At 37.5% G+C, this 27368-nt stretch overlaps 1 non-coding gene across 1 annotated transcript; it reads left to right on the top strand.

The window, feature by feature from the left end:
- Window positions 1-7284: 7284 nt before the first annotated feature.
- Window positions 7285-7391, top strand: LOC141688333 (small nucleolar RNA R71). Its single transcript, XR_012561781.1, has one exon. It is a non-coding gene; the product is annotated as a small nucleolar RNA R71 (small nucleolar RNA).
- Window positions 7392-27368: the final 19977 nt, after the last annotated feature.

The raw sequence follows: 27368 nt of genomic DNA, 5'->3' as shown, positions 1-27368 counted from the left end.
ATAAGATAATCATTAACCAGATATAAGTTGAAAAGATGAAGTTACAAGATACTCCAATATACTTATATCTTTTCCGGATACTACTTGAACTACCACCGTTCAAGGTATCATCAGTTTCAAAAGTTCATCACATAGATGAGACTACAAGATAAGACTTGAATAGATTCAATCTTTGAAATATCATTGAATGAAATGAAGTTATGAGATACTTCATTAAGTCCCGATATATATATATATATCCATATATATATATATCTCATACATTTCCTGAAAACCTCTGTCATACAAAGTATGAACAGTGTTGTAATATCCAATGAATTTGGAAAGAAAAGAATTTTGGCATAAACCCGATATCTTGTTGATCAGGCAAAGATACCAATAAGTAACCTTTTCTACTGTAGATGGATGAATTCCTCGCCGGTCATCACCCTGGCCGCATTAGGACCTCGCGCTAGACCGTTACCCGGCCACTCACGCGTGGATGGACTGTCACCCAGCCTCTTACACCTTTATAGACCGTACCCCGGCCTGTCGCTTATGCCGACTCAATTAGATGGACTTACTTCCCGAACATTGGGAAAGTAATCAAATTGTTTTCTCAAAACAGCAACCTCGTTGCGAATGTAAAATACACCACATAGCCGGATCCCTCAGATTTTGAGCGAGTATTTAAATCCCCTTCGAAAGGAGGATCTTAAATATAAAAATGAGTTTTGGGATCTGCCCTAATTTTTAAAGTCATTTTGAAGACTCGAAAACATTTTTAAGAATGTTTGGAGTAATGCTGATTTAATGAAATAAATCAGTCCCGATATATTAGAGAATATCTGAATATTATTATTTAAATATTATTCCCATAAGGATAATCCTTATAAAAATAATTGAAGTAGAAGTTTTAAGACTCATACTTGAAATTAATAATAAATAACCAAAGATATACTTATACGAAAGTACGATCTTTATTTGAATAATCGAAAATAAGTTTGATTATCGAAACATTATTCTTTAATTAAAATAAAGAATATTATTTAGTAAATAAGCAGAGTCATAAGTCCTCGAATGAATATTCAAAATAATATTCATTAAATGAATAAACAGAGTCATAAGTCCTCGAATGAATATTCAAGATAATATTCCTTAAATAAAATAAACCGAGTCATAAGTCCTCGAATGAATATTCAAAGTAATATTCATTAATAAAAATAAAGTTATCGAATATACCTTATTCGATTAATAGTTTTGAAAACTACATATATATATATATATAAATATATATAATATACTCGGGAACATCGACTCCCGGTTTTAGAAAATGTTCGCCTTTGGGTCCCCTATACTAAGGGTATACACAACTACTGCTTATCTCTAGCATAGGTATTATGCAATTATAAGCATTTGAATCAACAAAGAGATATCAAGATTACGAAACAGACATGCATATATACCATATCAACATGCTCCAATATATCGCAAGATTTGCTAATAACAATCATGCACTTATCACAAGATAATGCATATACATATATTTACATCACAACAACAGTATAACGGGTAGAAAACTTGCCTGAGTGTTCCCGGAATAGACTTAAGCTTAGACTGGGTCCGGTAACCTATGAACAATAACATAATCTGGAATTAGACCACGGTCGCTTAAGAAACTAGTTTTTTAACCACTTAGACCCTAACCTTCGCTTTTGCACTTAGCGATTTACATAAGTCGCTCGAGTACCCTCGACTCCACTATTTTTAATAAATTAACCGTTACGAATTTTAAGGCGATTCTTTCGCGAGTACTCTACCAACTGCCTATTACACTTTACATAATTGTTTCATACTCCAATTAGTCATTTAAGGGCCTTAACCAAGGTTTCAAAGTAAGGCAAGGGGTAATGGTTTGTTCCCGAAATGCCGTTACTTAAAACGATCGTTTCTCCTAAACCGTATATCGGATTCAAGCGAACCACATATCAAAACGAAGCTTACGACATAATCTAACTAAAAATGGAAATGTCACAGATTGAATAGTTAGCTCTCTGTCCCGAACACTAAGAACAAGCAGTTGTATGAAATTGGGCATTACGACGGCTATGTTTATGCGATTACCAAGTTTTAAACCACTCCAAACAACCACCATTCAACTCACAACCAACAATACAACCAACCCTCATCCAAAACTTACTACATCAGTCCCCAAACCTCAAGATTTTCCAATTTATACAACCCCACACATGAACTACTAGCTATACTTAAGTTTCATTAACTATAAACAAGATTTCAACATCCAAATCACTACAAATCCAATCCAAACTCTAAACACACAAGCATCATGCTTCTCATTTATTATAACCATCAAAACCATCGTAATACTCAAAGTAAAGTTAGGGTTTGGAGGTGTTATACCTTCCTTGGAGTGATTAGAGTAGCTAGGAAGTCTTAGGGAGCCTCCTACAAGCTTGATCTTTCCAAAGAAATCAAGAACACAAAGTTAGGTTTTGAAGTTTCTAAAAGTCAGATTGAAAGAACTGTCAAAACGAGGGTCTTACCATACTTATTTGGACGAGACTTGTGAATAAGAGTTGTAGGTCATCTCAATACCTTTCCAAAGAGCTATAGAACATACTATTTGAGTGAGTATTGAAGGAGATATGATAGTTTGAAGTTGCTGATCTGGTTTTGGCCGAGAGCTTTTTGAAGGAAATGAAAGTCAACTTGTATTTTGTGTTTTTGATTTGTTTTGCTTGGTTGCTTTGTTTTGTTTTGTTAATTATCCTTTTACCATGGTAAAAAATGAATGGCTTAAAATCAACCAACCAAACCCTCCATTTGTCATGCTTATGTCACCATGCCTATGTCATCCATTTGCCACATGTCTCTTCCTTGTGGTTTAATGATGTCACAATCCTTGGCTTCTTGTACAAGATTGTCTCTAGGTCGCTTATTTGTTTTACGGTTCGCTTAACTTTCGTTCTCGTTCGTCGTTTGAGGGATCATATCCGGGATCTTATTACTTGGATTCCCCTAAACGTTTCTCAATATTTTATATTCCTTTTATGATCCTCCCTTATAATCCTTGAATTTAAATCATTTTAATCATGTTACCTTATACTCAATTCTTTCGGTATCTGGTGGATTTTCAGGAAAAATCAAAGTGTTCGAATTTGGATTCTGACGATCTTTACATACACTTATTTACTTTATGGAGTACTAATACGATCTTAGAATTTCCATAACAGTACTCCTATATAGCGTGTTCTGATAATTTTCCTTAATCAGCATCATCAGCAAAAGTTACTATTCATCCGTGTTTCAAAAATTTCCAAAAATTGGGGTTATTACACATAAGTAAATCCGTTAGAACCCCTGATCACGATTAGCCCATAATAGAACTCATCGTCACCATGTGTTCATATGAGAGCATGATAATAACACAATGATATAAGGTTGAAAAATACTTAATAAATAATGAAGTACGTCACAAGAGTATTAAGTTTCAAAGCATAAAGAAAACTAGCATCCACTGTTACAACGAATTAAAAGAATTACAAGATAAACTAATGCTTCCTCTTCTTCGTTGTTGTGTGCTAAAACGGTCTTTTCAATCTTCTTGCCTTCGCTCTGGTTTTAGAAAACGTCTTCCCATAAGGTTTATATAAGAGTCCAGGAGCCACCGCGCCAACAGAAGCCCAAACAGAAATGAAAACAAATAAAACCAGAATCTGAAATTTTGCACACACGCGGTCGTATGCTCCCTCCACGCGGGCGCCTGCTGGCACACAGTCGCGTGCTCCTAGCACGCAGTCGCGTGTTACCCTTCTGGAAAATTCTTCATTTTGCTCCTGTTTGTGTTGATTTCTTTGCTCATAACCCCTAGCCTGATTCCAAGTACTTCCTTAAGCTTTATTTGATGAAAACCACCTATCTAAGCAAGTTATACCCTGAAATGTAAAAATACAAGAAAACACGTCAAATACACAAAATACTTGAGTCCAAGACACCAATTCAAGCTGTTATGAGATGCTCTAAGTGGTATAAAATGCCACTTATCACACCCCCAAACTTGAATCGATGCTTGTCCTCAAGCATCACAGACTCAAACTCAGAATAAATCATGCATGAATGCAACTATATGAATGCGTCGATCCGCTCACAATGACTAAACCAACCAACACATGACATATCAAAAAATGCAATTAGGTGACTAAAGAGCAATCAAATCACGCAAGCTAACATACAACTAGAAACGTGGTGTGTGCGAATGCTTAACATATATGGTTCAAAACTAGATCAATCATCATAACTTAATTATCCTCAAGGCAATCACACGCTTATACGAAGAATATATTCTAGATACAAAATGACTTATAACACTACAAGATTTTTTTTGGAGTTTATTACGGATTCATGCTTTTATTCAACACATAAAACAAATGCTTATTTGATCGTGCAATGAGTGAGGTCCACAAAAGACTTATGCAATGGTACCCATTTAGCGAGGGTTAGGTTAGCGGATCCCAGACTATAAAAGCCTTAGGTCACTAGGCACAAAGTCCCCTAAGAACTTAATAACTCGAATACCAAAGAGCCCACTCGTGATCAATTGTGCATTAAACCATATTTTTTTTTTCATTCTTTTTTTTTCATTTTTTTCTTTTTCACACATATATATTTTTTCAATTTCTGAGCAAGTGCGTTTCGTTCCATCTTGCTCAACCCTAGACTACTCGTATACAATACGATCCTTTTGACGCCTAGCCACAAATAGCAATGAATTCGAATTTTTTATCTCCAATTTTTACCTTTTCATGTCTTTTATCATTAAGAACCTAGCATTCATTCTAAGTATAAGCAATAGATTAACCTCAAAAACTATCAAACTATGACAACGATCTAGTCCTTAAGCATACTCTAAGACTTAGTGAAATTACAAGTGTTTCTAGCATGCATGTCAACCTAACAAGATTCAACATTACTCTAACGCTATCACTACACTCGCATCAATATCACATATTAATTGGTAAAGCAACACAAAGGGATCATGGCATATGCATGAAAATGTAACTACATGGTCTCACATAATAACACAAACAAAAATGCAAACAAATATGTCCTAAATGAACAATCATGCAAAAATATGAATGAACTACAACTAAACATACAATATGAATCTATATGAATCTATATGAATCTGTATAGACACACACTACTAATCCTTACATTATCACCCCCAAACTTAAAATTTTCAATGTCCTCATTGAAGGTAATAATAAGGATTTCAGGCATACCTAATTAGCGGGAGAATCACCCTCGTCGGGTGGAGGATCAGGTGGCCAATCAACCTCGCCACCAGTGTCTCGAATAATAGTACCGAAAGCGTATATGAAATCTTCAGCAAAATCTCGGTGGATGACATGCATGGCCTCCATACGCCCAGTCAATCTACTATTCTGCGCATCACCAACACCAGTCTTATCAACTACCTATTGCACATGAGAAGAACCCTCTGTAGGAACAATGAATATCCATCCAGCCACTCTCTACATCATTAAAAATATATCCCAACCCTTTATCACGGGGTGCACCTAAGAATGAATAACTCAAGTGATTAGCATTCAGTTGAGCTCAAGTGTGGGATCTTCTTGAATAAATGGTTCAAAACGCTCCTGAGAAATTTTCAGCTCAGCTAACCCTAGAGAATCGAATGGCATATCCAACTTCCTCATCCACGGAGGTGTATTCAAATCATGAAATTGCTCTGCTCCTTCTTTATCTTCAATAACTGATTCCCCTATTAAAGATTTCTCTAAAGTATCTGACTTTGGCAATTACTCAGGCTCTGAATTTACTACAGAGTCGACCCACTCTACTTTAAAGCAGTCCTCTTTAGCTGTGGGTAACTTTATTTCCTTGAACATGTTAAAAGTGACCTTTTGATCGTAAACCTTCATTGAAAGCTCTCCTTTTTACACATCGATCATAGTTCGGCCTGTAGCCAAGAATGGTCTTCCTAAGATAATGGGAATCTTCTTATCTTCCACGAAATCAAGAATTAAGTCAGCATGGAAGATGAGTTTATCCACCTTGACCAAGACATCCTCCACTATACCTCATGGATAAGCGATAGAACGGTCAGCTAGTTGCAATGACATGTATGTTGGGTTCAGATCAGGCAGACCAAGCTTTTTGAAGATAGATAAGGGCATCAGATTGATGCTAGCTCCTAAATCACATAAACACTTGTCGAATGACAAGTTTCTGATGGTGCAAGGAATAGTGAAGCTTTCAGGATCTTTAAGCTTCGGAGGCAACTTCTGTTGCAGCACAACACTGCATTCCTCCGTTAGAGCAACGGTCTCTAAGTCATCGAGCTTCACTTTTTAAGTGAGAATACCTTTCATAAACCTCGCATAGCTAGGCATCTGTTCAAGAGCTTCAGCGAAAGGTATGTTGATATGAAGTTTCTTGAACACCTCCAAAAACTTCTCAAACTGCTTATCCAGCTTTTTCTTCTGCAGCCTCTTAGGAAAAAGAGGTGGAGGATAGATCTGTTTCTCCCCTATATTACCCGCAGGAGGAGTGTGTTCCACAGTAGTCTTCCTTGGTTCCACCTCTGCTTCCTTATGCACTTCTTCTTCAGCAACAACTGCAATTTCTGAAACTTGAGATTTTTCAGGCTCTTCGTCTTGCTGAATTTGGGGGCTTGCGGCCTTTCCAGACCTCAAGGTGATGGCGTTCACCTGTTCTTCAACTTCCCTCTTTCCTGGATTTGTTTCTGTATAACTAGGAAGCGTTCCCGGTGGTCGATTCAATAAGGCATTAGCAATTTTTCATATTTGGTTCTCCAGAGTCTTGATAGAAATAGCCTGGCTTTGGCATATAAGAGCTTGGGTTTTGCACATAAGCTACGATCTCTGAAAGTTGCTCACAAACTGAGCTGAGTCACTAGATATAGCGCATTGCTCCGTCATATGCGGACCTGCACACAGCTCACAAACACTAATTATCTGCTTAACACCATAGTTAGCCAGAGAATCGATCTTCATAGACAACGCCTTTAGTTGAGCAGTGATAGCCGAAGCTGTATCCACTTCAAGAACTCTTGCTACCTCACCCTGTGGACATCTCTGGTTTGGATACTGATATTCATTAGCAGCCATCAGTTCAATTAGATCATAAGCTTTCTCATAGCTCTTTGCCCATAATGCTCCGCCTGATGCTGCATCGAGCATGGGTCTGGACTGTGCTCCCAACCCATTGTAAAAACAATTGATGATCATCCAATCAGGCATTCCATGATGAGGACACTTCCTAAGTATCTCCTTGTAGCGCTCCCAAGCTTTACATAGCGATTTTCCCTTTTGCTGCGCAAATTGAGTAATAGCATTCCTGAGTGCAGCTGTCTTCGCCATAGGGAATAATTTAGTAACAAACTTCTGAGCAAGATCTTCCCAAGTAGTAATCGAACCAGCTGGTAGATAGTGTAACCAGCTCTTAGCCTTGTCCCTCAGAGAATGGGAACAGTCTCAGCTTCACAGCATCTTCAGAAACACCGTTGAACTTGAAGGTGTCGCAAATCTCAATGAAATCCCTAATGTGCATATTGGGATATTCAGTTTGAGAACCCCCAAACTGGATTGAATTCTACACCTATTGAATTATGCCAGGTTTGATCTCAAAGGTATTAGCTTTGATAGCTGGCCAGACAATGCTAGATTGAATGTCATTGATCTTGGGTTGAGAAAAATCCATCAAGGCTTTCGTTCGTGCTGCTGGATCTCCCATTGTACTGAGTACCTGAAACATAAATAAATAAACCATGAGAGTAAAAGAGTCCGAGTCAGTGAACTTTAACGACCACTGATGACAAGCACATAAATTAAAAATTAACACCGAGTCCCCAGCAGCGGCGCCAAAAACTTGTTAGGGTGAAAACATGCGCTAATATTCACGCAAGTATACGCGTTCGCAAGTAGTATAAGATATAAATCAGATTCGTTCCCACAGAGACTGGTTTAGGTTAAGTTCAATTTATGTACCTATGCAACAATGTATGGTTATCGCTTAATGCTAAGACAAATAATAAATTGGGTTTTTACTAAATTAAGAGATTATACTAAGTAACATTAACTAAGAGAATTGAGGTTGAATTACTATATATGACAAACATAGGATCCTAACTTCATTAAAGACTTGATTCAATAGCCTTTTTGTTCTTAACATTAGCATGTAATGGTGATGACACTAATCAGATAACACGAAACTAGTAAATGCCAACTTTTGTTGTACGAATACCTACTACCAAGCATTCACAAAAGAGATAGAAGTTGAATAGACAACAATTATGCTTAGTCCTTATATGTCTATAAGAATTGAAAACATAACGGTTTAATGCGCAAGTTATCTATCGTGATTACACAGGGCAAGTAAGATGGTTAAAATTACCTATAAATCATGCATAACAATAACACATGAACCTATGCTAGCATGGTAAGTTCTAACCCTCTATATTCACTTTCACTTCAATAGAGATTAACATGCTATCTTATATGTTAGCTACACACATAAGATGAATAAGCACAACCAATACCAGGATATCAATCAATCACCACACACTAAGGTATCGGAACAAATTAATTATAGAAATTCATAAGTAAATCTGTTAGAACCCCATGATCGCGATTAGCCCATAATAGAACTCATCATCACCATGGGTTCATATGAAAGCATGATAATAACACAACGATATAAGGCTGAAAAATACTTAATAAATAATGAAGTACGTCACAAGAGTATTAAGGTTCAAAGCATAAAGAAAACTAGCATCCACTGTTACAACGAATTAAAAGTATCACAAGATAAACTAATGCTTCCTCTTCTTCATTGTTGCGTGCTAAAACGGTCTTCTAAATCTTCTTGCCTTCGCTCTGGTTTTAGAAAACATCTTCCATAAGGTTTATATAAGAGTCCAAGAGTTACCGCGCCAACAGAAGCCCAAACAGAATTGAAAACAAATAAAACCAGAATATGAAATTCCGCATGCACGCGGTCGCATGCCCCCTCCACGCGGTCGCCTGCTGACACGCGGTCGCGTGCTCCTAGCGTGCGGTCGCGTGTTACCCTTCTGGAAAATTCTTCATTTTGCTCATGTTTGTGCTGATTTCTTTACTCATCACCCCTAGACTGATTCCAAGTACTTCCTTAAGCTTTATTTGATGAAAACCACCTATCTAAGCAAGTTATACCCTGAAATGCAAAAACACTAGAAAACGCATCAAATACACAAAATACTTGAGTCCAAGACACTAATTCAAGCTTTTATGAGACGCTCTAAGTGGTATAAAATGCCACTTATCAATCTCATACTGGACATTCTTTACATTCTTCCTCCTCTGAACGTTCCCATCCAAATTCACAAAACGAGTACTCCCAAGATTCTTATCCTAGCTATAGTACCCTTCGATGTGGAGAACATCCTCATCGTAGGGCCTGGAGGTCTTTATTCTCAGAGTCATCAGGTAACAGTGCTTCACATGAAGAAGAAGGGTCCCGATATAGACTGCCTACACCTTCCCGAAGGGTAAAAAGTTCCCCTTATCAGCCAAGGAGGGTCCACCGAGCCACAACCCCTATGGGAAGACATGAAGATATGATGACCCGCCTAGATAGAATGGAAGGTTTATACCCAGGGGCTGATGTCGATATGACCATAGGAGGGTCACCCTTTACTGAAGCCCTGGAAGCTACTCCCGTCAATCTTGGAGTGAAAATCACCGGCTTGGAATCATTTAACGGTACTTCTGAAACAAATGATCACTTGAGTTATTATGAAAATTTAATGATATGTCATAGGTACAATGATATCACCAAATACCGAATGTTTATATTGATATTCAAAGCATACGCCAGGACGTGGTTCTCAAGCCTACCTCCCAGGTCCATTAGCTCTTGGGAAGAATTCAAAATACTATTTTAATCGAAGTTCCATGTCAACACCCCTCACGCAGTTCATACTATATCTCTCGAGAATATAAAGCAGGAGCAGGGTGAAACCCTACGGGATTACATAGAAAAATTCAAAATTGCAGCTTTGAAGGTTAAAGAATTAAAATAGACAAGTGCTTTGAATTCATTTATTCGCAACATAAACTACGAGGATTGTTGAGATTTCTGTAAGGAGTTATGCAACCAGGAACCCACAGATCTTTTCATGGCTTTCATTATAGCTCCAGCCGACATAGCCCCTGATAAAAGGATCCGTGCTTACTACCCTTCGACTTGAGGATAATCTTCCTCGTCTGGCTGAAGGGCGATGTAAGTAGATGGGATGAAAGATTTTCATGGTAGGGGACAGAGGATTTTCCCTACAGATCAGAGGCCCCTCCCAGGCAGATTCGAGAGGAACCCAATTTCACTCCTTTAACCCAGACCCCATCTTACGTGCTTCAACAAATAAGAGCGAAAGAGTTCCTTCAACCGCTCAACTCCACGCCCATAGAGAAAAGAGATCGAACATGTTTTTATGATTATCACGTTGGAATATGACACAACACTGATGAATGCATTTCTCTTAAATATTTTCTAGAAAGATTGGTAAAGAGGGTGCTTCTAAATGATTACCTTGCCCCTCGAGATCGGCGAACTCCCAACATCCGGAAGGCCCCGTAAGAAATGCTCTGCCCAGGCATATGATCGATATGATTTTGGGGGGGGGGGACGAATATAACGCATCACAAAATCATGCAATTGGATACCCCTCTTCAGGCTTTTCGCCTCACTGGTACTTCTATTTCTTTTTCCGATGCTGACTATCCCGTTGGAAATGTTTTCCGGAATGGCCCGCTTACCGTCACTCTCGATATGTCCAATCAAGATGTCAGGAAAGTCTTGATAGATAACGGCTCTTCTGTAGACATCATCTTCAGACATGCTCTAAGGAGAATGATCTTAATTACCCCTTTTGAAAAAATGAATTTCGAAGATGTGCAAGGACCTGTCTACGGGTTTGAGAACCATGTCGTTCCGGTTCAGGGTGCCATCAATATTCCCACCACCTTAGGCACTTCTCTGCAATAGGTAACGGCTATGGTCAAGTATTATATTATCGATATGGCCTCCCCATATAACGCCATCATCGGTCATCCTACCCTGTTTTTCCTGGGATCAATTATATCCCCCCACATGAAAGTGTAATTCCCCACTCCTATGGGACCTGGAGAATTGATAACTTATCTTATCGCCTCTCAATATTGCTACTCCACTTCCATGAGCTTGGCTCAAACCCAACCCAAGAAGAGGAAACCTTACAGAGAACCGAAAGAAGAAAGCTCCTCCAAAGTGTCTAAAATCCCAAAAGCTAAAGCATCACAAATATTTCTGATAGAAGCTCCTTCTAATATTTAGAAACTTCCTTGACAAAGGATGAGTTGCACCGTACACCAAAAGTTGAACCTGGAGAGCTTGTAGAAAATATCAAACTAACAGAAAGAGACCCCACACGATGTATTTCTATAGGCTCGTACCTCCAAGATATCTAATTTCAGTTTCCCGAATGGATATCTAATTTCATGTTGGTTAAAAAATCTAGCGGGAAATGGCGGGTATGCATTGATTACATGGACCTAAAGAAAGCTACCCCTAAAGATTATTACCATCTCCCCACCATTGATCAGCTTGTAGATGCTACTGCCGGAAACATTCTCTTTAGTTTCCTGGATGTCTTTTCAGGATACAACCAAATTAAGTTAGCTCTAGAAGACCATGCCAAGACAGCCTTCATCACCCACCAAGCTGTGTATGCATATCGGGTCCTTCCCATGGGATTAATGAATACCTAAGCCACATATCAACGAACCATGAATAAAATATTCTCCAACCAAATCGGCAGGAATTTGGAGGTGTATGTAGACGACATTATCGTCAAGTCCAAAATTGAAGAAGACCACCTTCCTGATTTAAGAGAAACCTTCTTGACTATCTGAAGTCATGGCCTTCGACTTAATCCCTCCAAATGCACATTCAGAGTGTCCAGTGGAAAATTCCTGGGTCACATGATCAGTGGGCATGGTATAGAAGTAAATCCTAAAAAGGTTAGAGCTATATTAGAAATGCCTCCACCAACAACTCCCAGACAGATTCAGTCTTTAAACGGATGTTTGACATCCCTGCGAAGATTCATCTCCAAATTAGCTGAGAAAAACATCTCCTTCTTTGATGCATTAAAGGGGATAAATAAGTCAAAGGACGTCCAGTGGAATCCTTTGTCAAGAGGATTTTGAATCTTTAAAAGTCTACTTGTCCTCTCCTCCTGTTCTCTCTCGACCTCTTTTTGGTGAGCCTTTGTATCTATATCTGGCAATGGCTCCTGGAGCCGGAATCTCATGCTTGATTCGGGAAGAAGGGGACAAATAGTTCCCAGTATATTATGTTAGCCACTTCTTGAGGGATGCCGAGACAAGATACCCCACTCTGAAAAAAATGGTATACTCTCTTTTACTTGCCAACAGAAAGCTTCGCCCTTACCTCAAATGACATGATATCCGAGTACACCAATCAACCTCTATGGAAGATCCTCTATAAGCCTGCTCTCTCGGAAGGACTAGTAAATTGGGCCGTAGAACTCAGTCAGTTCAATATTTTCTATCTCCCTCGCAATCTATCGAGGGACAAGCATCGACCAATAACTTAATTGAATGCTCTACACCCTCGGAGTTTGAAACCCCTTCAGAAAATTCCCCAATAATGACGCACCTTCCTCTCCCCTGATTGCTATTGTGGACGGTTCGTCCGCTTCTGACAGTATTGAGGCGGGTGTCTTTTTGATAAGTCCCGAAGGATTTGAGATCCAACCATCTATAAGGTTTAATTTTCCTGCCACCAAAAATTATTCTGAGTATGAAGCTCTTCTGACCGGCCTTCGATTAGCCAAAGCACTACAAGTCCAGCATCTGAAAGCCCACAATAATACTTAACTCATTGTCAACCAGGTACTTGGCGGATTTACAACTAAATCACTATTGATGATAAAATATTTGGCAGAAACCTAAACCAGACTTTTGGATTTAAAATTTCTACCCTCAAAGGAATCTTGAGAGGAGAGATCCAAAGGGATGATATTCTGGCTAAACTGGCTAAGAATGATGATGTTTCGCCTTCCATCGGTCTTTACAAGGTCTTAGTAGAATCTCCTTTGGTAACCTATCTGTCCGAATCCCTTCAGGAAGTGTTGAAACTCTCCTACGGCCCTACTTGGATGACTCCTATTTTCCTTTATCTCCATAAAGGGACTATCCCTCAGGATAAAAAATATGTACAACTATTTTGCTCCAAGGCAGCTCAATACACAATTGTATATGATATCTTATATTGCTGATCCTTCTTGGCTCCTCTCCTTATGTGTGTTGATTGTGCAGAAGCGGATTATTGCATGTTAGAGGTACATGGAGGTATATGCGGAAGTCATTCCTTAGGAGAAGCTCTGGCCCATAAAATCATATGATAAGGATATTACTGGCCTACCTTGAGAAAGGACTGCTTAACCTATGTCAAAGCTTTCATGCTTCCATCCCAAGCTACTTCCGGTCTTTCCTACGGCGATCTTGTCACCTATTCCCTTTGATACCCGGGGAATGGATATCATGGGACCTTTCCCTCCATCCAAAGGAAAAGTCTGATTCTGCTAGTAGCCGTGGATTACATGACCAAATGGGTTGAAGCTAGAACTGTTTCCCACACCACTTCCTTGATTTGTAGAAAGTTCTTTTATCAACACCTCATTACTCACTTTAGAATACCCCGTATATTGATCACTGACAACGGGAGACAGTTCATCGAGAATGAGTTTGAGGAATATTTGACAGCATACAGAATACAACACCGAAGGTCTTCTGTGGCCTACCCTTAGTCCAATGGTCAAGTTGAAGTCACCGATCGAACCCTCCTTCAGAGCTTAAGGAAAAATATGCAGGACCAAAAAACACTTTGGGTTGAAGAGTTGCCAAATATAATTTGGGCCTATCACACTAATACCCGCAAGCCCACTGGAGAAAGTCCCTTTCGGTTGACATATGGAACTGAGCTCTTGTACCAATTGAAGTTGGAGAACCTTCCTCTCAGGTTTAAAATTATAACCCAAAGTTGAATCAACAAGGCCTACGAACCAACTTAGATATTCTCGAAGAAAGAAGAGAGAACACCCCTTATCCATATGGCCAATTACAAGCAGAAGACCGCTCTCCACTTCTGTAAAGTACACCCCCGCCATTTTTAAATCGAAGATAAAGTGCTTAGAGCCACATCTGTCTATGCTCCCGCCAAAAATAATAAGTTGGAGCCCACCTGGGAAGGCCCCTATGTCATAACTCAAGCTACCCGACCTGGAACTTACCACCTTGCTCAGCTATTAGGGGAACCACTCCCCAACACTCGGCACGCAACACATCTTAGGCGTTTTTATCAGTAAGTACTTCTGTCCCTTTTACGGCTTTGACTTTATGAATATTTATAATTAGAGGCCTATGTATCTATCTAAGTCATTTCAGATAGTTTTCTGTGTTGCTGTCTCTAATAACTATTATGAAAAAGCCAATTTACGGCCTGGGCTTAGCCTTTCATTGCAGTTGCCTGTTAATAAGCCAACATATGCAGCCTATTGCCTTTGGCACAGGTAATTCGATTTCATAACTATTTGTTACAAATCCAACATGAGCAGCCTATTACCTGCCGCCCAAATAGTTCGTTTAAATAACTATTTGTTACAAAGCCAATATAAGCAACCTACTTCCTGCGGCCCAAATAATTCATTTACATAACTATTTGTTACAAATCCAACATACGCAACCTACTGCCTGCGGCCCAAATAGTTCGTTTACATAACTATTTGAAACCAAAGCCAACATGAGCAACCCCTGCCTACGGCTCAAGCAGTTCGTTTATATAACTATGTGTTACTGTGTCGATGTAAGCTGCCTACGGCCGGCATCAAGAATATTTTGTTTAAGATTACTTATCATAAACATTCGATGTAAACTGGTTACAAACCGATATGTCTATTACCTATTTACATAATTTGTTTTCTTAGAATTATTTTCCATAAAAGTTGCACAAACCTTTTAACATCCACACATAAATTTAATTTACTTTCATAAAATCAAAAATACAAAACCTACGCATACACGAAATCATAAATATTTATTACTGAGTCTTATTCATTACAAAAAGTAAGTACTAAAATGCATCCCCAACCAGAATACTTAAATGTTAATTCTCCTCCTTCACTGAAGCCATATCTTCCTCCAGCTCCTGAACCTTCATCTCCAATGTATTCTTGGCGACGAATATTCTCTTGCATCTTCACTATAATTGATAGCAATTATTCCCCACACTTCATCACCTTTTTCCCTTATTCACTTGAACAACTGCCTTGCGATTCCATGAAAGCTCTAAAATGAAAACACTCTTAAAATGGAAAATTTTATGAATAAAGTATGACAATCCGAGGAGACTACTCAGCTTTTATAGGGAAAAACCGATCCCCTACTTCCTTGGAATTCATAACCTACGCATTTATTGCACTAATGACCAGTTTGACTCTTTAACTGCACTAATCAATGTTCAACTCCCCACAATTAATTTAAATAAACTTTACAATTAATAATATCCTAATTTCTAAAATTTTCTTTTTCCATAATTTGTAAAGGCAAAGAGAAATTCTAGAAGTTTATTATTTCTTAACATTAGATAAATTAGAAATAAAAAGGAAATAAAAAAAGAACAACTCAAATACAAAATCTCTTAATATTCATTTTAGAATCATGGTTACATCATTAAAAACAAACAAGTACATCACGAATAATGGGGCCTGCGGCCCAACGACATCCTCTACTCATTGTTCTCATTATGCAACCTACGGATGGCCTCACTTAGTTGCTGAACTTAGTCTTCTTTAGCCACCATCCTCTCCCATAAAGTACGGATGTTTTCTCTAACATCCTTCAAATATCCTTCCAGCTGAAGCTCCCTAGCCATTCGGGTTTTCAACTATCTTTCATGAGCCAACTTCAAGATCCTTCGATGATCCATGTGGGATGGAATAGGAAAGTCTTGCAGTAATACTGAAATGGCAACACATTTTCATTAGTCATAGGGAAAATAAAAAGTAATCTTGAAAAAAAGACAACAGTTATAATCAAAATAAAGTAAGCAAAAGGAAATAAGTAAATATTATCCGAAACTTACGGTTATGAGCTATCAGGAAATTAGGATCCTAAAAATATTTGACTGGCCATAAACCCTTTTTCTTTCCCCCTACGTACTGAGCTGTGTATTCTTTTCATTTTCCTTTAAGTTCTCAAACCTACGGACCCCCCTATGATCCCATCGAGCCTTTTATACTCTGGAAAGTATGCCAAATCTCCTCCCTTGAACTTCAAGAATTCTCCATGCCGACCTTTGTTTGATGAAGGGCCTGACACTAACATGCCTCCCAGAGACGTTGCGCTTCTCCAATGAATTTCTTGCAAAGGTTGTTAACCCCTTGATCCCTGCATTTTGTGTAACGACCAGAAAAGACCCAAAATTGGCTCCAGACCTAACTCAGTGTATATGGCGATGAGAGCGGTGATATTTCTCACTGAATTAGAACCTAACTGCCCAATACCAATCCTTATTTCACACAAGACGTGTGGAAAAACCGGTGAATGGGTAGCTGTAACCCTGCTCTGAAAGTCTCTAGGGGAATTCTGACCCATCATTCCCCTCCCCTTTGCCATAACTTCTCCCCCTCATTGGGCAGCCCAATCTCAAGCTCCTCAGGAATCTAGTGGCTTGTTGATATATTCCAGATCCCCTAAAACCTTCACTAATAATTCATCAGGAATATTCCCATACCTCTTTGCTTGATAAAAGCTAATTTCACAAGAGATTTAAAATAATTACCCCTATGTGCATCCAGAGGGGTCTTTTTGAACATTTGGTCACAATCTATCCAACCGTGATCTCCTACCAAACTTCCCATCTCCAAACATACTCTATCCCTTCCCCTCTCATTCTTTTGCCTTTGCGCTTTGGTCAATTCTGCAATTTCTTTCCCTTCCCCTACCTATATCAGGAAAGTTCAACTCCTCTTTTTCCCCTTCCTACGGCCTTGACCAACAGGGGCAACCCCCTTGGAACTATATGTCTTCCCCGAAGACGACCCTGGGCCTGCTCCCATAGGCAACACTCTCAGAGGGGACGATCATCCTCATCCGACGATTCCCCCTTCACTGAAGACTCACTCCTAAAGTCTCGTCACTCTCAGTGTCTTTTTCACCGATCTGCGATGAAGAAAAAGCTTCATTCTCCAAATCTGTTAAGCTCTCACTGACACTCTCCTTTACCATGAATCTCCCATGCTTCCCCATCCCTGGATTTTTCACAAACAAAAGAAAAAGGGCCTTATAACAAAATGGCCGCATTATAAGGAACATAAAAATAACAATAAACAAAAAGAAGAAATGAAACCCCTTTTCCACCCGCACTTAGGACTCACACCACTATAATCATCCTCAACTATTTTAAAAAACTGAGCATTACCCTTAATTGCTCGAACACTCAATCCTCATTAACCACTTCCCACCATGAACTTCCTCCTTCTCCCCTAAATTAACTTCGGATTATATACCCCCTTCGTTTTAACCCCCTAACTATTCCCCAACATCACAAATATACATTACTATGCTCATAAATTAAATTAGAGGGAAAGAACAACGCATAAAATTAGTTTACACTGAGATTAAAGCAAAACCTATTTGAGAATGATGACTTGGCAAATGAAATTAATCCCTTGTGCTTATCTCCCTTCTCTTGCTTTCCCTATTTTAAAATGTCCAAGAATTAGACAGTAAGAGTGGAATGAGAAATATAGGAGCACATACTTAAAATTTAATAACTTCCCCCATTTTCTAAGGAAATGAACCGTTAGGTAATGAATACAACACATGGGGTGAATGTGTTTTAGATATTTTTAAGGCTTTTTGAATGTTAATTGCTTGGTTAACAAAGCAGATTAGAAATGCAGCTATACTATATTAACTGAAATAAAATAGTGCACACAATATTTCAAAACTCACTTAATTTTGCATTAAAATTAAGCTAGTGTCTTGCTACAAATATTGGGTTCTTTGTAAGTAAAGAACTCAGCTTCTTCCTTGAGAGAGTTACAAGAAATTCTAGATCTGTTTGATACAATTTAAAAGCAAAGGACCATTGTTTACTCTATAGATTAGTAAACACATGTTTACACAATATGCAATAGAATGTACTAAACCCTACTTTAAGTTATCTCTAAAGATTTCCATTTATGGCTTAGTGTATCTTTGCAAATCCTATGAATCTGTGACTTTCCTTTGTCAGTTAATCTTGGCCTTTGATCTTGCACTCTTCAAGATGCTTTTGTAGATTTCTCAATCTAATTGATTAGATCATTTGTTGATTGATAATCTTGGATATTTAACTTGTCTGCATTCTGTACTTGAGGTTCATATCAAGATCTCCAGTTTGTTCAATAGAGAATTGACATCTCGATAAGTATAATGGCTTATCGAGATCTCTTAGTTCTCTATAAGTGTTTTCACTTGTCAAGGTCTCTGAATTCTCTATAAGTGAACTTGGCTTGTCGAGGTCTCCAAAGTTCTGCATGTAGAAATGACTTGTCGATATCTCTGAGATCTCTATAGGCATTTATCTTGTTGATATCTCTCAGATCTCTAATAAGAGAATTGACTTGTCTATATCTCCAATCTTCATATCTTCATTTTGACTTGTGGATATGTCTGAGTTCTCTAATACAGAAATGACTTGTCGATATCTCTGAGATCTCTATAGGCATTTTGACTTGTTGATATCTCTGAGATCTCTAATGATAATTAGACTTGTCGATATCTCCAATCTTCATGTCTTCATTTGGCTTGTCGATATCTCTGAGACTTCTCTATGAGCTGTTTTGGACTTCTCGATAAGTCATTCTAGAGTTCTCAAATGACTTCTCTATATGACTTGATCTTTGACTTGTAGATATCTTGACTTTGAATATTTTTCCTAAAATAGATTTATACAACTCCAAGCTTCTTCACAATTTCTCTGAGGCATGATCTTCTTGATCTTCTTCCAAAGTTTATTCTTAGGCTTGAGACATTTACAAAAAGATACTTCAGTGTAATCTTTGGCATTTTTACATACTCAAGTAATACAATACATAATAAAAATTTAGATTATCATACAACTAATTCTTAGGGCTGTCAATTTGACTTGGTATTGTTATGATATATGTATGTCTTGCACAACAATCTCCCCCAATTTATGAGAAGATTGCTTATCACAAATTCATGCCTGGTAACAAGACTAACCCCAAGTTACAATGAACAATAGAACATTACATACAAAGATTGACATAAATACAACTTTTATATATTAAGTGATTACAAGAGTTTGATAAGTACATTCATCACACAAATTTCTCATAGCCTGTTTCTTGTCTAATGAGGTCCTTTAATTCTACAAGTACTTGCAGTTCCTATATGATTTGTGTCCCTCTTAGAGCTTCCACAGGTTTGAGCCACTCATCTAATGAATAACTATTCAAGTAACCAACTCTTATTCTTGAGAATCTGCCAACTTTAATGTTCAGAAAATGTCCATCCTTGGTAATTCTGCTCATCCCCCTTGCCTTTAGTTCTTCAGATCTTTGCTCAAACATTTCTATCTCTTCAACATATTTGCCCTCTCCTCCCTTTCAGTCTTTTCTTTCCCTCTTCTTTCTTCCCTTACTATCAACCATACAGCTAATACAGATCTCCATGCCACTGTACCAGTATCCTTATCCTTCAGTAAGCTAATTAACCTTTTAATCTATGTGGTTGAAAATATATCCATTAAATTTCTGCCAAGTAAAGTGTAAGATCCATCTTGATAGTATATTCTTACTTCTCTCAATGATACAACCCAAACTTTGACTATTTATTCAGCTAATTGTTGAAAATAGTCATCATTTGTGATGTACCAGTTTAAAGGTAGAAAATCTTTTTGATTAAAGTAGTTCCAGATATCCCTCTCAGTAACTTGCAGTTTTTTTGGATTTCTTCCAACATATTTGTAATGAGTTTTTATTGGTGGCTTTAAAGAAGGTAGGTTTGAGATTTTATTTAGAGAAGTTTGGCTGGAAGTGATTGGTATTTTCAGTATTGTGTTAGCAGTGTGTTTGTATAAGAATTTAGGCTTAGAGGTTAGAGGTGGTAAAGTGTTTGAGTTTCTTGGCTTAGAGGTTTGAGTTTTATTGATTTGGATTGGTAGAGTATTTTCTTTGGTCCTGAACCATCCTCATTCTTCTTCTTTCTTCTCTCTTCACCTCTTTTCTTATCAACTCCCTTCTTCTTATCTTGCTTCTTTTCTTTGCTTCCAGTTGCTTTGGAGGATTGATTTGGATTTGAGCCAGAAGGTTTCTGATCATCTTTCTTCTACTCATCATCATCCAAGTCATCCTTATTGAATTGTGTTTTGGGCAACTTGGCTTCAGGATCTCTCAAGTATCTCCCCAAAATCCTTATCATCTCTATATCTTGATTAATCTTGTTTTTTTTTCTCTTTAATCCAGTTTCCAAAGTCATTATATGCTTTTTATGTGCCATAACACATTGTCTGGGAACAAGAAAGTTCTTGAGTTCCTTGGTGTTTGGACAGATGTATGCAACTCCTTGTTTGGATAAAGATATGCTTCTGGAAAAGCAGCTTCTTGAGCTATTTGTAATTTTTTAAGCAAGAGAGTGTCTTTATTGATTACTCTGTTGACTTTTTCAATGCAAATATCCAATTCAGAAGCCCTTCTTGATATAAGAAAGTTAAGGGACACCTGCATGCATCTATCTACACCTGAGTCATTGATGTTTATCACAACTCTTCTTCTTAAAATTACCCTTGGTAACCAAAATCACCTTTATGAAGTTAATGGTCTTGTTCAAAACCCTCTTGTATGTGATGAAGTTGTTCTTGAGAGAAGCCCTGAGAGCCTTTAGAAAATCTTCAAATTCCTTGCTCAAACTAGGTCCCTCAACTACTTTTATAAGCCTCTCCATTCCAACATCAACTTCTTGAGATTTTCCTTTATTAACAGCTTGAGCTTAAACATATGTAGATGTTTGGGATGATCTTAGTAGCCAAGCCTCGATCTCCCCCTTAAGCTTGTTATCTGGAAGGATTAAAGGTGTAGGGATTTCAGGCCTCACAGCTTCTGGAAGTGCAGGCAGTGGAATGTTGAGTGCACCCATGATGGCTCCCAAAGACATAGAATTCTGCATTTGTAGATGCTTATGGGAGTCCACCAAGGTTTGAATATCAGCCTGCTCACTTTAAACCATGGTTGTGAGTTGTGAGACTTGATTTATTAGAGATTCATTGGCTGACTATAAGGTAGATACCTGAGTTTGAAGAGCCTGGATTTGCAAGTTTGTTGATGTTAAGATGGTTTATTGAGAGCTTGAATGGAGAGAGGTGCCAAAAGTGGCTTGCACAGCTTCTTTTATGCCTTCCATTAAAAGTGCTGAAGGCTTATATCTGCTTTGATAAAGTTGATTCAACTTGAGTTTGGTTTCATTTGAATTCGTAATGTGCTGTTGAACCACCTCATGCAAAGCCACAAAAGTTTGCCTTAGATTTTTTTACATTTGTATCTACTGAAGTGAGATCAAATCTTGCCATCTGTTCTACAAAAGTCTGGAATTTTGATTTGATCTGAACTTGTGAAGGGATAATCTCATCCATCTTCTCCCTCACCATCTTTCTGATCTTATGTTGATGACCAGTCAAAGTCATTTGTAGTGCTTTACCAAAGAGATGAAAAGCTTTGATTTGAGCCTTGAATACTTCATTGACTACATCATACACTTCTTGTGGAGTGAGGACCTTGGCATTACTCCCCAAAATTGTGACATATTCCTCTCTGAATCTTGCCAAGACCTGATTCATCTCCAATGTGAAGTCCTTAAAAAGCCAAGCATCCACATTGCCATCCTTCTCAGCTTCATTCACTATCTTCTGCTTTTGCTTCTCAACACCTTCATTATAAGTGAGCAGAATTGACCGATAGTCTTGATTTGTCATATCTCTAGTGAGAAGATAATGTGTGATATTTGCAAGGCCTGAAAGTTGATCAACCAGAAGGTCATCAACTGTGGTTGGTTGGGATTGAGCATTTTGTAACCACTGTTGGATAGGGTGAGAAGATTATTGCGAATGATTGGATGTTGAAGGAATGTCTGTAGGTTGAGAGGTGGTGGGTTGATCTGATATAAAACCACCTGCGAAAGATGCCATAGTTTGACTCACAGGTTGAATTGTGGTTATGGCAATTTGTTGTTCTCCAGTTGTGGTGGGAACCTCCATTGGAATTGGAGGGGAGTTAACTAGGTTACTGTCATGTACTCTAGTATCAAACCCTTGTGTTTCATTCAAAACACTGTCACTTGAAAGTGATGTACTTGCCTCCCCCATAGAAGGATCATTGGCAATTGAACTCCGAGCTTCAATTGTGAGTGCAATCTCAGCTAAGATTTTGAGGGGAGTTGTTCCTCCAACAGGAACCTCCAATTGAATTGGAGAAGATTTAGATAGCTCCCCCTCAGGAGTACTACTCTCAAATGTTAGAACCTGTGAAGGTTGATTTGCACATGAAGGTGCATTGGAAACTACCACAGGGTCTTTAGTAAAAACTGATGAAACCCCTGTATTTGTATTGGTGTCATCAAGGTCTACCCCAATATGTAGCCTCTCACCAACTAAATTTGGTTCTTGGGTGGTGAGCACAGTTTTGTGAACCATGTCACATAAAGTTGGCAACAGTTGAGAATCAGGTTCATGTGCTTCACTGTATGAAGAAGAAATTTGAGAGATTAGAGTTTTAAATTTCAGAGTTGAGTGTTGGCAGCTCCCCCTGAATGAATGAGGGAGCTTCAAGAGATGTGCTCTCTTTGTGTGTGCCATCCTTATTTCTCCTTTGATACACTTGAATTTGTTCAAGAGTTTATGCAGATTCTTTACAAGGTGCATTTGGGTGGATGCTTTGTTCAATAGAGACACCCTGTTGAGAGGATGCCTCTAGAGTCTATTTAAGTCCCGATTTTATAACTACATCCTTTTGGGAGGATGCATAGGTGGCTTGAGTGGTCAGATCAGTTTGTTTCACCTTCTTTGTTTTCTTGACCCAGGGTGACTCTTGTTCAGTTTGGTCCTCACCACTCTCATTTATTACAGCTAAGGGTACATGCTTTCTCTTCTTTTTACTCACTTCAACCTTTTTAGAGGATGAAGTGGTTGGTTTCCTAGCTTCTAGTGGTACAGAAGGAAGGGTCTCGGCTTGAGAAGGCCCCTGTTAGTGTTCCTGTGTTTGTACTTCCACAGGTACATGATCCGTTACTGTACTAGATTAAATATAAGACCTCATGTCAGGCATAGGGTAAGGGTAAGTTTTAAATCTCTTAATCATAAATGGAGTGATTTTAAGACTTACAGGTACCTTATTTTTAGTAGTAAGTGAACCAAACAGAACTTTGGACACTTGCTTACAATTGCCTATTTTAGTCCTATCTATACCATTAAGCATATTAATGTCATGCACTCTATGATTTAAAGCAGACATTATAAATCTAGGAAGAAAAATTTCTTTACCTCTTGCTGTCAAAGGCATTATGAGCCTGGTGCTTAGCTCCTCCATGATAAGATGACCTACATTGAGGTGTCTGTTGTGGGCCATTGAGAACACCAGCTTCCGGACAACACTAAAGATATTGTCATACCCTGTTTTTCTGCATGTGAAGGCCCTCACAATAGAGTCAAACAAGAAAGACCATTCTCTCTTAAGAAACTTCTAGTTCAGGCTAGCCAGGTTGATTCTTTCACTATAATTGATGGAGTCCATGAACTCAACTAGCTCATCCTGTGTTGGAACCTCCATTAAATTTTCAGTAGAGAAGTCCAAAGCTACATTGACATCATCTTCAGAAATTCTACTGGCTGGCCTCTAATGGAGCAATTAACCATAATAGATACAGGCCGGTTTTCATGCACCACAGTCCTTACCACAGTCGTGTTCCAAAAATTCCCCAAAACATCCAAGTACAGAACTGGATTTGCTGTCAAAGCACCTGTAAAGTGAGTTTCAGAAAGAAACTTCACAAAACTCTTGAAAGAATCAGGAGCATGATTTACATCAGTAAAAGCGAGTTAATTGGTGCCCTCCTTTGGGATGATAGGTGTAACTGTGTTTAATGCCGTTGAAATAGTTTGAATTTGAGTGGGTAAGAAAAAGTAGAGAGAAAGAGTTTGAAACGAGAGAGAGAGCGGTTGAGAATTGGAAAAATTAGGTCACTTAGAGATCTCGAAAACGTAAAGAGGTGCATGTCGAGATGTCTGGGTAATTATAGTAAAAGGTAAATGACTTATCGAGAATTAAAAATGGATGTTTGGAATTTGCTTATCGAGAAGTCATATTGAGAGAATAAATACATATCGATATGTCATTTTCCTAACTCTTATCATGAACTAGAAAATGACTTGTCGAGATGTAAAATAAATACCCAGTTTGTCCTGAATGGACTGAACTGTTTCTAATTTTTATTTGAATAAATCAAAATAAAATCAGACTGATTTTATCAAAAGTATTTTGACAAAATACTTTACGAAATTTGAAAGGATATCTTCGATATATTATTTATTTTGGTATTTGTACGATTAAACATAAAATTAAGAACACATAGATCCTCTCTATTAGGACATGAATTTAATTGATCCAAATCAAAGTCAAAAAGTCAAACTGGCAAAATCATGTCTTTTAAACAAAAAAGAGATATTCCATTTTTGTAAAATATCAAAATTATATCTTTATGGAATAAATCTCTAAGGCAATATGATCAAAGAAGAAACATCAAGATATGATATTTCTTAGATCTATGCTGCAACAGGAATATGGCAACAAGGTCGAAAAAGGAATATTGCAGAAATATTCTTTAGAGGTCTCGTGCTATATCAATAATACTTAACTCTTCGCTCCAAAATATATCTCTATATATAACAAAAGATTTTTTATTCAAATATTATTTATATTCATGGTTGGAATATTAATATCCAGTTCTGCAACTCATTTCTGTATACTTACAGTAATTTTCTCTCGTTTCGTAAAATCGACATTTCTCGGAGAAAATTATTCAAAAATACTCAAACACATTTAATATCATCCAAATATATTTTATATATTAGGAAATATATTTTGAATATTTATTCAAGTCAAAACTTTGGTCAAAAGATCCATCTCCTTTATTTCAAGACCAATGATATTTTCACTCGGAAGAAAGGCCGACAGAACAGTTTTATTTTTAGGTAAAATACTTCCACATGATATAATGACTTGAAATTCGGTATGTATCATTTAAATGCTATTTTATAAGTATGGTAAAAATTTCATAGCATTCAGAAAATTTTTGTCTGGGCACAAAAATCGAGGCAGTTGGTCCCACAGTTGACCACGTTTTACCTAGTTACCATTGACTAAAGTTGACCAAAACTTGCAGAACATCATTTTATATTATTTAAGTAATTATCATATTTTTTATGGTATTTATTTAGGAGTTTTTAAGGTGGTCGTAATTAATGGTGTTTAATCCTTAATTAAAGTAATTAAACAATGATTAAAAGAAAAAGAATATATATATATATATATATTTAAATATCTCAGATGAGATTTTGAACCCATAAAGTTGTTTGTCTCTTATGGAAAGTTGCAAAGAAACACACTTTGCTTTCCATGTCATTAATCCAAGTGACATACACCATCCACCATCCATTTTCCTCAAATCTCCACCATTCAATCCACCAAACTCCTCCTATAAATAAAACCCCACCCCAACCCATTTTCTTCAAGCTAAAGACCCACAAAGTTGCTGAGATTTTTTCAAGAAGTGCTTCTCTTCATCTCTTTCAAATTCTATACACACACTTCTTCACAAAAACCTTCTCTCTCTTCTATATACTTACATATATACAAGGTTTTTAAAACCCAAGTTTAGCTTCACCCAACTAAGCTTTATCCCACCAAGTAAACTCACCCAATACCACTTTCCGGCCTCTTGAAGGGCTGCCCAAGTTCGACCAAAGTGCCAAAATCCGGCCGAACCTCCAGCGAATTTTTTTGGTGAATTTTTTCGACCGTTCTTCAAAAGTGGTAACTTTTAGCTTTTTATTTGAGCTTTGGATTTAATTTCTCTACTTTATCTTAAGCTCTAATACAAGATCTCTTATAAACAAAGTTCTCAAGAGAACTAAGATTCGAAGTCGGAATTCGAATAAGTACTTAATCTTCACATAAATCATCTAAAGAAGAAGATCTATAAACAAAATTACTTTATCTTCAAAGGGGAGATTATATTTGACCCAAGTTCATGAGTTAGCCGATTATTTTTATTATTGGACCTTGGCTAACAATTATTCGTGCACATAAAATATTACGAAGTAAAGTTTTAATCCCTTCTAACATCTTTAGTGTTCTGGGGGATTATAACTCGATCTATAAACACTTCGTAATTTGTCAAATATCAAAACGGATTAAGTTCACGAGTTATCCAATTACTTGCACTTCATTGATCTTGGATAACAAATTTTGTGCACATAAATTATTACGAAACATAGTTTTAATCCCTTCTAACATCTTTAGTGTTCCGGGGGATTATAACTCGACCTATAAACACTTCGTAATCATCCATTAAAATTAAGGACGAATCAAATCCATGAGTTAGCCAATTAATTTCACGCTATTTAATTGGATCTTGGCTAACATATATCGTGTATATAAACAATTACGAGTCATATCATATAAGCCCCTTCTAACATCTTTCAGTGTTCCGTGGGGTTATACTACGATATCTATAAAATAATCGTAATTATTCGTCCAAACTTCGAAAGCACAATCTTAAGCCAATTACTTGCACTTAACTTATTTGGATCTTGGCTAAGACTCATAAATCTTATAAACGTGCTTGAAGTTAAAAGAGTATACTTTGACCTTATAATCGTCAATATACAAGTATACCTTAAAACCTTAAGTTGATATACTTAAAGGTAAAATTACAACTCCGAGGTTGTAATTAAAGTATTCTTCGATCTATAAATATATAATCGAAAGAAGAAGAATACTAAAGAAGTCATAAGCCATAAGTGCTTAATATAAAAAGACTTCTCATATTACTCCACCTATCTATTTAATCTATAAAGGAGTAATCATAAAAATACTTGGACTACTATTTATTATCTTAAGTCAAGTATTCTTATTTAGTTTTAATATTCTTATTTGAGTATTA

This window comes from Apium graveolens, chromosome 9 (assembly GCF_009905375.1).
Source record: "Apium graveolens cultivar Ventura chromosome 9, ASM990537v1, whole genome shotgun sequence".
NCBI lineage: Eukaryota > Viridiplantae > Streptophyta > Magnoliopsida > Apiales > Apiaceae > Apium > Apium graveolens.
The sequence above is the reverse complement of the archived record's forward strand: the minus strand, read 5'-3'. Positions and strand labels throughout refer to the sequence as shown.